Genomic DNA, 13,439 nt, shown 5'->3' with positions numbered 1-13,439 from the left:
AATGAATGTGACAAGCAGAACCAAACTGCGAAATGTGTTCAAAATGTTCCTGCACCTGGAATGTGTATCCCAAAATCTGGATATGTTGCTCTCAGTCTGCAATATGCAGATAGTATGATTGTCTGAAATACCAAACATCCACAGTTGTCTATAGCTATATAAAGCAAATGTAGCAGGATGATGTAGCTGAACAAAGCCAGATATGAACGTGTATGAATAAAAATGAAAATGTATATTGATGTAGCAGTAACATTCCTATCACCAACTTGAAGTAGTTATCACATAGGAAACTGTAGGAAGAACTGTAGTGTGTATATATCTGCAGCTATTAGAAATGTACAGCATATGTATTGGTATTTGAAGGTGTTAATTATATTTTCTTCACCCTACCCTATAACCACATATAATCCATTCCACGTGAAATTGGTATGTGCAATCACAATTAACACCCCTGGACATTTGTCCTGTTGGGTCATACATATTTGCATGTACGTTGATGCATCTGCCCTGTTCATACATCCAAACCTGATGGCCTGTTGCCATCAAGCAACCCTGCATGTTGTTGGACTGTGTATTGCTGTTCAAATTATGCATGTGTTATGCTTGCTGTTCAATGGTGTGAATGTCTGGGTGTTTGGTTAATGGGAATACTAATGCATGCTGTTACAACTAATTGTGAATGGTATTGTATGTTACTAACCTAAACTGTCATGACATAATTCAAAACATAGGACGACAGGGAAGGCGGGTTCCAGCGGACCCACCTCTCCCACCTCAGCTGGCGAGTGCACCTGGCAGTAGTGCCCAGTCCGGACCCTCCTCCGGTGGCCCTGTGCCACCTGTGGGTGGAAGCGCTGCAGGGGATGGGGCTTGTCCCCCCTCTGCAAGTGTGGCCGGAGGAGAACCACCACTCACCCTCCATAGCGTCTGGACTCTGGTGCGAAGGGAGATCCAGGAATCTGTTCTTGGGCCCCTATGCCAGCTTGAGGCACAGGTGGCACAACTAATGGGCATGCCTGTTGCCCAGCCTACACAGCCCCCAGCACAGCCCCATCCTGGGCAGTGAAGGTACAGTGGCAACTGCCCATGGGTGGGGATATCAGTTCCACTGTTGCCATCTGTGGGCTCATGGGCTCTGGATATCCAAACATCCGTCCCCGTCAATTGTGTAACCCCCCACACGTGTCATACACCGCCCCTGTATGCGTCTTGTTTGTCTTGTCTGTTGACCTACCCAACCTACCTTCCCAGCTATACCAACTTCCTTTACCTGACATACCACTCTCACCTGAAAAAAAAAAAAAAGGGCAGTCTGTACCCACAAAAATTTACACCCCATACATAGCTGCCCATTTCGCACACATGTCTGCTGGACATGGAAACTGTCAATTACAATTGGCTGTATAACAAGTATTATTGTTGTCCTTACACCTCTCTCAGGGGTGGAAGGTTTCAAATGTCACACCAAATTACAAACATATGCACAGCTGTTGCTGATGAAGAAATGGGCAGCTATGGGCCTTACCTACATCCCTCCTGCAAAACCCAAGCTTGTTTCCCTACTGTCTTACCCTCTTTGTGACTCCTTTTTCGCCACTTTTCTGTCTCCCCATTTTCATTTCTTTCAAAGAAAATAGCACGGGTGTGCACACGAGTAAGCACTGTTAAGCGGTTGTAAGCAGGTGTGCGCAGAGCTGAACGCCAGTGCGCATGCGGGAGCTCCACGCAAACCAGCGCTAACCCAGTTACAACTGCTTAAAAGTGTCATAGTCACTCTGAATGACAGGTCCTGTAGTCTGTTCAAAAGCAAAATAAAATCCCACTGTCAGTCCCAAACCCAGGACCTTGGAAACAGTAGTCTGCATGACTTACCACTAAGCCATGACTATTATATAAGAGCATTGTGCTACAATAAATATATCATGTAATAGTAGGAATGAATGTAAAGGGAATATAGGATGTGTAGTACACAAAGCATGTCATGTATATTTACTGTCAAATCTAGTGGATTTCTATAATAGTAGTCTGTGAACAGAAACAGCCATGCTAGTTGGTAGCTAGTAGGTAATAATGTCAGTTATTATATATATATATATATATATATATATATATATATATATATATATATAAATATATATATATATATATATATATATATATATATATATATAGTTGTAGGTGTCAGTGTACATACACACTTAGTACAGGAAACAGGAGAGATGAATGGAGAAATGTTAATCTACAACACAGCCTGAATTATGAGAGAGATACTAACCTTTACACTCACAGAACAGTGTCCACAGCATACCAGCATGGTCCCGCCCTTACAATCTGAAAGGGCAACGCCTATCTCACATACCCTTTTATAGCACTGTCCTGAAATCACAGTGAGAACTGCAATCAGTACACAACTGGCTGCATGCAATTAGCAAATGCTGGCTAACAATTGGTGCAGAGGCCATCACATGGACATATGCAGATACCTACAAAAGCATCCTGTACTCCCAGTCCATGCATGCAATACTTTCATTGCACCATCTGGAGGCAGAGAGAGAGAGAGAGAGAGAGAGAGAAAGAAAGAAAAAAAGAAAATAAAAACACAAACAAAAACTACACTTAAGAAAAACTAAGTTGAAGCTGTCATCAGTGACAGTATCAAGCTGGGCTAGCAGCAGCAGGAACCTATACAAATGGTAACACAATCAGCTGTGACAAACACAGGTAATGTAAAGTAACAATTTAATAGTCTACATACTGTGAACCCTCCATATGTGTTATTGGTCTGTATCTATATGTATGTCTATGTAATAAGTTGTGTGTACATTGTTTTACCCAAAGGGGATGACTATACATTCCATGCCATTCAGTGTTAGGCCATGATTCTGGCACCAGTTGTCCGTTTCAGTGAGGCCTGTCTGTAGGATGTGTGTGTCAGCTGGTGTATCGACTATGGCGCCTAGTTTGCAGTCATCTGGGAACTTTGTCATCCACAACCCACCCATGTTTGCTTTCACATCTGAGAAGTAAATGCCAAACAAGAGGGGTCCTAGGACAGAGCCCTGTGGGATACCACTTGTGACTGGCTTTGAGTTTGACAGGGCTCCTGCAATTTTGACTTTATGGATTCTGTTGTTCAACCAGTTTGCAACCCATCATGTGACATATGTATTAACATTTAAGCTGATGAGCTTGTCTATGATGCCTGAGTGGGGTATTGTGTTGAAGGCCTTAGGCAAGTCCAGGTAGGCTGTATGGACTGCTTTGCCCTCATCAATGGCTGTAGTGACTGTTTTGAAAAAGTCAACCAGGTTCAAAAGGCAGGATCAGCCCTTCACAAAGCCAAACTGGGTGGGATCAAGTGTCTGTAGGTCCCCAATATCACTGTATATGAGTTCCATAATGAATCTTTCCATAGCTTTGCAGAACAGGCTGGTTAAGCTTATGGGGCGGTAGTTCCCAGGGTCTGTAGAGGTGCCTCCTTTGTGGAGTGGGACCACTGTTGCTGTATGCCAGTGTTCAGGTTCATATCCCGTAGTAAGGCTAAGGTTAAATATCAGTTTTATATGCAGTTGTAGCTCCTCTTGGAGTTCACGTAGCACACATCCAGGGATACCATCAGGTCCCATTGATGCTGTGTGTTCTGCTTTGCTGAGGGCGGCCCTCACCTGGACATCTGAGATGACAGGGAGGTTACATTCAGCTGTGATAAGTATTTCTTCTTTTGGGGGAGAGGGAGGGGGGATATTTGCACTGAACCTGTCTGCCAGAATGTTGCCAATATCTGTGGGTTCAGTGAATTTTATGTAGTTGTGTATTAACTCTGAGCATATCTGAGGCTTTTGGTCCATGTTTCTAACAAAACTGAAGAAGGCCTTGTGGTATCTTTAGTGTCCTTGGCCATTTCTCTCTCAGAGTTGGCCTTGGATGTTGTTATGAGAGAACTTAGCTTTTTACTAGTGCTGACCACAGATGCCTTTCCTTTATGTGATTCTGCTCTGTCCTGCAGTAGCCTCCTTCTATCGTTATACAATTTGTCTTTGGCTGGGGTCCATCAGACAGGATGCTTAACCTTTGTGCATAGGGTCTGGGTTAGAATTGTGTGTGCATGTTCCATGCATTCTTGGGGATGTCCCTGGGAAGCATTTGCAAAGGGTTCAGCATTGTGGGTTGTGGCTTCCACTGGCCCAGTGGGCTGCATGGATACCATCTCAGTCCTAACAAGTGAAAATCTGTCTATTCACATATATTTCAAAGTAGTCTACTGTGCTGGTGGTGGTGGTGGGATATGTATATCCAGGCCGATTAGTTTGTGTCCAGATCACACTAGTGGATGACGTTCCACATACAGTACCTTGTTATGAACCCCCAGAGTGAGGTGGTGCATTGGACCTGTCTCAGTGTGCTGACTGATGGGGCTTGGTACTATGTTGTATGGAATGTGGCAGGTATTGTTGCACAGGTGTCGGTTGAGCACTGATATCTGGCCATGTACATGTGTATCCACCAAGAGACACACACGTGCTACATATGGGAGTAGTAGTATATCACTACAGTTGAGTATCATGTATAGTATGTGTGCCATATTTTGCTGACATAGCTTGCTGATATCCTGTTTGTGTTCTCTTTCAGGGACATGGCGCGTCAGCGAAATCCTGCCTACTCTGCTGCAGAAGATGAAGAGATACACCAGAGCCTGGTGCAGGATTATGACATACTGTTTTCCCGCACCAGCCAGAATCAGCAGGAGAGGGCTGCACTGTGGCAAGACCTTGTCCGTAGGGTAAATGACATTGGCACGCATAATAGGACATATGAGCAGGTACGACATCACTGCAGTGATTTAATCAGAAATGTCCATCAGCGTGCGTTGGATATCCACAGGCAACAGGTCGCCACAGGAGGTGGGGTGGCCACACATCCCCCCCTCACCAGACTGGAGGGGCTACTCCTAAGTGTTGTGGCTCCAGCCCAGGAACATCAACAGCAACACACCTGCATTATGATGGAGGCTGGAGCCACACAGCAACACAACCTGGAGTGTGCAGGTAATATGCCATATGTACACTTGACTGTTCTGTACACTGTTAGTTTATGCATGTGTAAGGTGTGTCCTTGGTATGTATCTGTCAACATAGTATGTAATTGTGCAGGTGTGATATTGCCAATATCAGCAGCTGACATGTGAAAGGCAACTGTTGTACTACTGAACTGTATCATACGCAGTATCAATGGCACAGTTGTGCCCACTGACATTAATCCCCTCATTTCTGCAGGTCCCTCCAGTGTTACAGCAAGGCAGCCCATCCATGCTGGTGAGTGTGTATTAACAATACCTATAATAGTCCTGATAGTGCTAGTAATAATAGTGTAACTCAGTAGTGCTCTGTGTGTATACTGTGGGGTGTGCATGTGTGTGCATGTGCGTGTCCGTGTGCATGTGTGCATGTGTCCACGTGTGCATGTGTGCATGTGTGCATGTGTGCGTATGTCCACGTGTGCATATGTGCATGTGTGCATGTGTCCACGTGTGCATGTGTGCATGTGTGCACGTGTGCATGTGTGCATGTGTGCATCACTGGTAACATTGTGTAGACATTGTAAACTGTGTGTCCTGTCTTCCTCCCACAGGTTCTGGTGCTGCTCTGGTGTCCTGCAGCAGGGAACCTGAATCTGGTGCCACAGGTACTGATAATGATGATATCTGTGTAATGGCACAGGAAGGTGTGTCAGGGTCCATCATTGGTCAGCCAATTGACAGTACACAGCTGTCAACCCCATCATTGCACAGTCATCCTGCCAGTACATCCTATGTCACCAATATCCCTAGGTGATGGACAGGATACAGTGGGCATTGACCAGGGTAATGTGGTATCTGTGGCACATGCTTCCCACACAGCAGCCATGGGCAGGGTCCTGAGATGGTACCACACAGACAGTTGCCCATGGGTTCTCGTGGGAGCATCCGTGGGCGTACTGCCTCTGACAGACGTGCCCAAAGAGGTCTGTCAACCTCAGCTATGTTTTGGGCTGTCATGCAGGCACAGTCACGTATGGAAAGGTACACCAGACAGGGTCTGAGGGAGCTGAGAGCATGTCGCACATCCATGACTGACAGTATGCGTGACATTGCAGATGCTATTCATAAATTCACCGATGTCAGAGACAGACAGTGTGGGGACATATTACAGCAGTTCCAAAACTACATGTCCATGAGCCAGGGCAATGGTGGACGGTTGCGGCGTCAACGTGGCTGTATGCCAGCAACAGCAGCAGCTGGCAGTCGGCATGGATGACAACAGGCCCGCGGATGCCCCCATAGTGCCAGCAGCAGCCCCAGCAATGCTGGGTCTGTGCTGTCATCAGACCGCCCCAGGAGACCACGTGCACATGGCTCTGGGCAGTCCCAACAGGGACCTGTGTCCAGTCAATGAACACCCGCTTCTGATGACAGTACCCAGTCTGGCTTAGTACCGGATATGGTCCGTAGCACCCCTGCCAGGCACAGGTACCGTGTCCGTGGCCACAGACACTGATCTGTATGACCTGCTAGGTGCAGTCTGTGGCTGTCCACAAACTCCAGTATATGGCAGCTATGAGGTGGAACTGTGTGCATGCATACACACATGCGAAATGTTAACACCTAGGGCTACCACATACATGCACACACTGCATCAACAGTGCCCCACCCTGTACTGCTGTCCCTCACCAACACACATACACATACATGTCAATTGGTGGTATCAGTGGCAAACTCAGGCATACCTAGTTCACACCCTGTGCATATGATGAAACTGTGCCACCTCCTGCAATCTCCAACATCAGTGCAGGAACAGGTTAACATGTTGCTGATGCACAGGGATGACTACATAGAAGAGTGTTACTAGTATCATGTTGGTAACAGTACAGTGTGCTGATATGATTGTGTGTATATCCCAGCATGCCTGATGCAGTAACTGTATGACTGTCCTGAATTGTTATCTACACCCATAGGAAGTACCATAGTGTAACAGCTGCACATTATTGCATACCGGTGGTAAGGATGTCAACAGATAGCCACATATATAGGTAGCACAGGGGAGAAGGTAATGCAAGTAGTAATACGCAATGATGGACATGTACACTAATGGTGGCATGTTGCCCACAACGACTATGCAATGTGGATGTTTGCGCATGTTGATATGTGTGCAGTACCAATTTAATTTAAATTAAATTAAATTTTAAATAATATCAGTTTTACCATGGACATCTGAGCTGTGCATTCCTGGGTACATGTTTATAGTGCCTGCATATTTGCACTGTTACCTACTGGAAGTGGTACCTTCTTTGTTGTACAATGGACTACTTCCAGCCCTGCTTACTGTAGCTTTGTTTGCATGCATGTTTGCTTGAGGTTCCCTGGAACACTGATTCCACCTGCAATGCAGATTTACAGAGCTTCTGTGGATTCCTAGTGACAGCTGCATAGCGTACTATACATATGTCAATGTCTCACTTGACAGAACGTCACTGTCTGTCCTGTTCGCATGTACGTTGCCTGTGACACATTGCATATGACTTACCTGGCATATGCCCACGTGTGCAGTCATAAATGCCAGCGCTATGAAATCAGAAGCAGTACACCCACACATACTCACCTTCAGTATGTTGTTCCCCATTGGCCCTATGTGTTGGTAATCACCATGGCAATCACACTACTATGGTAGCATGTGCAAAGGTAACTTGTGAATCACCTCTATGGTCCAGTTGTGGTATATGTGAGTTATGTGACAATGTCACAGCTGCCACATGTATGCAGTCAACCCTCTCCCCTGGCCAGGAACGTACAACACATGTGTGAGATGCAACCACATAGCCAATCTGGGGACTGAGCACTCTGAATCCAGTACTGCCATACCCTGTCAGGTGGCATGACATACTACAGTGACTACCACAGTGAATACCAGTCTGACATAGACCTATACTGACAGCAATCCAAAGACATGAACACACTGGGGCATACTTGCAGCCTCAGAATAGCATCCTGCCTGAGCATCACACACCTCTGCAGCTGGCACACAGACATACGTTAAGTCAAAACAGAGCACATGCCGCACATGGCACACACATCCTGTGTGCCAAACACTCACAGCCTGTAGGGCTACACAACACACCTGCTACAGATGTGTCAGGTACCTCTATTGGCTGGTGCAGTGGGGTCCCGTTCAACAGGCTGTACATGGTGAAGGTCACAGTGATATGCCTGTGGGGCACTATGGTCCACCACATAACACATGCATACAGGTCAGTCAGAGGCATGAACACATATGACTCAGTCATTGTCCATGCCACTATGGATGACCTGAGACGTGCCTCCCTGGACTACATGATAGGGAACATAGAAGGGCTCTCTCAGCATGTGGCATGGGCTGGTATGAGCCTGACCTTGGTTGCCATCATACCCTCACCAGGTATGCTACCACAATATGTAGGAAGGGTGTTCTATGTCTACATTTTGCTCAATCTCCAATGTCATTCATAGGGTATCCAATGGCTGTCAGCGTGTGCTTACATGCTAGGGAAGCCACAGTGATTTGCAATGGGCACCTTGCACATGTCACCCATGGGCCATTGTATATTGGCGAAGCCTCTTGATACACACATAGTGCCTTTTGCTGCAGGGCTCAGATTACATAGCCATCTCTGTGGGTATCACATGGGATAGGACACTAACAGTAATGCTACACAACACCAGCAGTGTACACCGCAAGATGCATGCACTGGACACTGTCCTCAGCACGGTAAACTGCAATATCTGTGCAGTAACAGATTCCTGATTCACGGCTCACAGGTGCAACCCATCACTGCCAGGTTATACCTCATACCATGCCTGTCGTCCCCTACACATGTACCACACATGAACAGGGGGGAGGTATCTCAAGGCACCACAGATACACACACCTCCAGGTTGTTGGCACAGCACAAAGCATCAGGGCCTATCCATGTGCAGCTAACAGTGTGTTGGACTGCCTTCTGGTTCATAGCCTGGCACACACAACCCTCCCATACACAGGAAACCAACCTGTCCTCCCTAACAACACTGGGAATATGACAGTCTCTACATATGTCTTTATATGGCTGGACTGCATCCAGCCGAACATTGTGTGTGAGCATTACTGTAGCTACAACACACTAGCTGAAAGGTTCCCAGCATGTAGTCACTGAATTGCAGTGGAACAACATGTTTCCACTCCCACAACAGGTGGGAACATGCAGCACCTGTTCATTGACTACATGTAGACTATATGGCCCAGACCAGATGTGTATCCCCCCCTGTTAGGATGATACCATATACAACTCACACTGTATATACACATAACACATGCAGCCCCTGCACAGTAAGACACAGTCATAATGTTATGCAGTGCAAATACCATTTATTCACTTGAGGCACGTGTCAGACATGGGAACTATTGAAGGTCACAGGTATATATGTGTATATGGCACACGCATACATCATGTGTGCATTGCCATTGCTGGTTTAAGCAATGTCATGCATTGTTATGAACAACAACCCACACATGGGCATTTTGTGTGACACAAACACACGTGGCAGTTGTGGGTTTCCAAAACATACCTATCTGTGCTCTGACAGTAGTAATAGACCCAGTAGCGAAGCGCACTATTTGCATTACTGGGCGATTTGCCCTGTTTGGCTGTACTTATAATGTGGTGACATCACCTCTGTTTACTGGGGGAATATACAGCATCTGGTGTATTGTAGTAGTTGCCAAAAGGAACTGTTCTCTCACACTTGCAATTACACACACCCTACTACCCCCACACACACACACTTGCAGGATTCATACCTCTACCTAACTATGTTATGACACTTGAGAGAAACGCATTAGCGGAGTGCACTATTCAAATTACTGGGAGGTTCTTCTTCTCTGGCTGTACTTATAGGGTGCTGACATCATCAGTGTTTGGAAAGGGTAATGTGCATCATGTAGTGTGTTCTCCTGATTGCCAAAAAGCACATATCTTTCATACAGAATTGCACACACACAAACTCCCCTCATCCAAACACACACACTTGCCATTGGCAGTTTTCAAACCCCTACCTAACTATGTTATGACACTTGAGAGAGACACATTAGCGAAGCACGCTATTTGAATTACTGGGAGGTTTCCCTTCTCCGGCTATACTTATAGGGTGCTGACATCATCAGTGTTTGGAAAGGGGAATGTGCATCCTGTAGTGTGTTCTCCTAGTTGCCAAAAGGGACATTTCTTTCATACAGACTTGCACACACACTAACTCTCCTCCACACACACTGGGCATTTGCAGGATTCAAACCCCTACTTAACTATGTTATGACACTTGAGACAGAAGCATTAGCAGAGCGCGCTATTCGGATTACTGGTAGGTTTCCCTTCTCCTGCTGTACTTATAGGGTGCTGACATCATCAGTGTTTAGAAAGGGGAATGTGCATCCTGTAGTGTGTTCTCCTAGTTGCCAAAAGGGACATTTCATACAGACTTGCACACACTAACCCCCTTCCACACACACTGGGCATTTGCAGGATTCAAACCCCTACCTAACTATGTTATGACACTCAAGACAGACGCATTAGCAGAGTACGCTATTCGCATTACTGGGAAGTTTCCCTTCCCCTGCTGTTCTTATAGGGTGCTGACATCATCAGTGTTTAGAAAGGGGAATGTGCATCCTGTAGTGTGTTTTCCCAGTTGCCAAAAGGGACATTTCCCTCACCCAGACTTGCACACACAACAACCCACACACACACACACACTGAGCATTTGCAGGATTCAAACCCCTACCTAACCATATTATGACACTTGAGGGAGACGCATTAGCAGAGCACGATATCCAAATTACTGGGCATCTGCTCTGCACCTGCAGTATTTATAGGGTGCTGACATCATTATTTCTACAGAGGTATGTACATCTAGTACTACCTGTCAGGTATATATGCATTTGCAGCCACCTACTTCAGGGTCAGATATGCACATTGCACTGGCAGGTTATGTTCTATACCATGCTTTGTGACCACAGGACCTGTAACACACAACACAACCAGTCCAGAACACCCCTCCCACATCCAGGACACACACTTTGCTTCCCTGGGAACAGTGCCAGGATATGCAGGTGTTCACATACACCATTCCAGTTGTTAACGTCAGGTACAGGCATATTGTGTGTGGGAACTACTCAGGCCTGTACAACATTACCCTACAGCCACTACAATTTGTGAGTCCATGTGCTATGGCAGAACCACTCACCACAGCCACAAGGGGAATACATATTGCACCTGACCATCTGCAACATGGGTACTCACTGTTCCACACCAGAGGTAGACCACCATTGTTGATATCTGACCATACCCACCTTTCCCTGGACATCCATATCCCATCCCCACCCCAGGCAAGGTTGTCACTGCAAACAAACTGTATTTATCACAAGCAGACTTTACACTTGTGAAGACTGGGGTGGAAGACTTCAAAGGACCCATGCTGGGGAGTATACTGGCCACTCTGCATAATCCTTGACAGTTGCATTCTATGAGCATGTGGAAGGTTTGCATTGATCATGCTATCCCAAATATACCCATGACTGCTCCACAACAGGACACCTGTCAGGTGTACACCAGCCATATATGAGCTGTCCAACAGACAGAGTGAGCTAATACATTGCAGAGCAGTAGCCCACAGAGGGAGGACATCTCTGAACAGTACCGGCATGACACTTCAATCCCACATAATCATCACGACACAGTGTTGACAGTGAAATTGTCCAGACAATGCAGATAAGGCTCCCCTCAGTCTGTTATTGACACCCACTTACTGTTAGAGGTCCTCAGCAACCCTCTTCCAGCACACACCAACAACATGGATGTGGCTTAGCACATTCAAACCCTGGGATCTCCACTGTGTCCCTGCTTGACAGAGGCACAGCACACTAGCCTCACACGGTGCCTTATGTGACCTACTTTACAGTGGCACAGTAGCCTACTGTACTGGGGAGGCAGACGCCAAGCAGACTCTGGCTAAGCTGTCATTCCCTAGGGCAAACAGCCTAGTGTTGACCTCTACACCCATATGTTTAATTGTCAGATGCACATTATTTGTTGTTGATAGACTGTTTGCAGGTCTTTATTGCCATAGCATTCCCTGTTTGTATGAACAACGTGTGTATCTGTGGAAGATGTTTGCATATGGGAGGGATCCACTAAATCACGTATGTCTCTGTAGTCATTTAACTTTGTGCACTGGGCAGATTGCTGTAATGTGGTTGGTTCCTGGAATAACACGTACACATACCAGATATGTGTGGCCAACTGCTAAACTGAGATTTGGCCTAAGTGTGTGAGCATGCCCAGTTCAGCCTTCCCATGGCATGTTGTCTGACATATGTCTCATTTATTAAAGTGTGCGAGCATGCCCAGTGTGTGCTTTCCATATGTTGAACTCTGCAGCCCACCACATTTGTGGATGAGTGTGAACTTCAACAATATCTCCCGTTTATGGTTGTGTGTTGTGTGTCATGTTGTGTAGTTACTGTCCAACTGCTTTGTGTGTGAACACAACAGGGATTATAGTGTGCCTGCAGGGTTTGCATGGGATACTTTGCATACAGTTGTCAACATCCTTTCATACTGACCTAACACTGTAGTACCGTATAGTGTACTGGTTCAGTACTTTCACTTTGGTGGACAGTATCTTGGGCTTTAGTCCTATCACTGCTTTACATTTCCATAGTGAGCACAACAGCCTGGTTAGGGGCCAGTTGTGCACATCTGGCCATGTTGCATTATGTTCAGATATGAACTACTTATACCAGGCTTGTCCAACATTGGTAGTGTATTCCACAACATAGGTGTACATTGGCAAACAGTAGCGATGTGCCCTAGGCCATTTCTAATGCTAGTTGGAGAGTGTGTTTGTCCTTCGACACACATTGTAAGTGGAGTTTGCCATGACATATGTCATGGTTAGTATACTGTGCCTCTGTCTACCTGTGACATAACAGTGATACCCAGGGTAAACCTACCATCTCCCATCCACTCATCACGATTCCTCTTGAGGAGAATCGAAGAGTGGCTCTATGGATAACCTGTACTGGGAGTTTACTCATGAGTGAGGGTGGCTTCTGTGTTATGGATCATGCAGTACAGCTTGTCCTATGTACGTCAGTGCTGGGGTTCAGGTCTCTCATGTGCATAGCTCACTGCCATTCAGATTGTACAAGGTGCAGCATGTTCATTGATTCCAGCTTGGACATGGCTTTATACATCAGGCACAGCTTGCCTCTGGGTGGGCAGTATGGCAGTGTGTGGAGCTGCAGTTTGTTTAATCAGGCAACACATGGCATCTGTTCAAGCTCTTTGATACTCCTGGTGAGGTACTGTTGGGGACTTTGCAGTTGATGGAGGTGTCT

Source organism: Protopterus annectens, chromosome 15.part0 (assembly GCF_019279795.1).
Source record: "Protopterus annectens isolate FY-2018-M chromosome 15.part0, PAN1.0, whole genome shotgun sequence".
Lineage (NCBI taxonomy): Eukaryota > Metazoa > Chordata > Ceratodontiformes > Protopteridae > Protopterus > Protopterus annectens.
This window is presented reverse-complemented; position numbering follows the sequence as displayed.